Consider the following 632-nt stretch of genomic DNA (forward strand, 5'->3'; position numbering starts at 1 on the left):
ACGAAAATCCTGGGTAAAGGAGGCGTGGCTTCTAACAATGGTACCAACCTTTGAAAACGAACTCGCTTCATTTTTTTGGATAAAATGAATGATGTACTCTCCTCACTTTTATATTCAACCCACCTCTAATACCCTTTTTTAGCGTTTTCATGTGCCCTCTAGAGGTGGTTAAATGACATATGTGTTTGGATAATTGTAACTGTGAGTAAAAGTTGGCATTGCTGGGGAATGCCCAAGGAGCAGTTTCTAAAAGGCGCTTGCCTCGCTGTTGGGTTTTGTTATTGTGGTGACTTCAGAACGAAGAGCCACAACACTAACCATCAAGTTTTGAAGGATTCCCTCTCACAATTTCGGAAGTTCACATAATAAAACCAAAATCGAAAAGTAGGAAAAATTCAAAACCAAGTTCGCCCCCTCAGTAAACACGCCATTTTACGACCTAAAGGCGTTTGGACGTAGCTCTTTTAGTTTTCGAGATATTGGTCGATTTAACCCATTTTTGGGGCATATTTTTTTCAAGGCTTACATTGGCTTCGCTGCGCCGGCAACTCCGTTCGGCAGAGGCCGGGCCTGCTTGGCCTGCCGGCGGCGATGGTCGGGCCTGCGGCCCGACCATTTCTGTCACGCGATTT

This window comes from Frankliniella occidentalis, unplaced genomic scaffold (genome assembly GCF_000697945.3).
Source record: "Frankliniella occidentalis isolate FOCC.00 unplaced genomic scaffold, Focc_3.1 Scaffold228, whole genome shotgun sequence".
NCBI classification, from domain to species: Eukaryota; Metazoa; Arthropoda; class Insecta; order Thysanoptera; family Thripidae; genus Frankliniella; species Frankliniella occidentalis.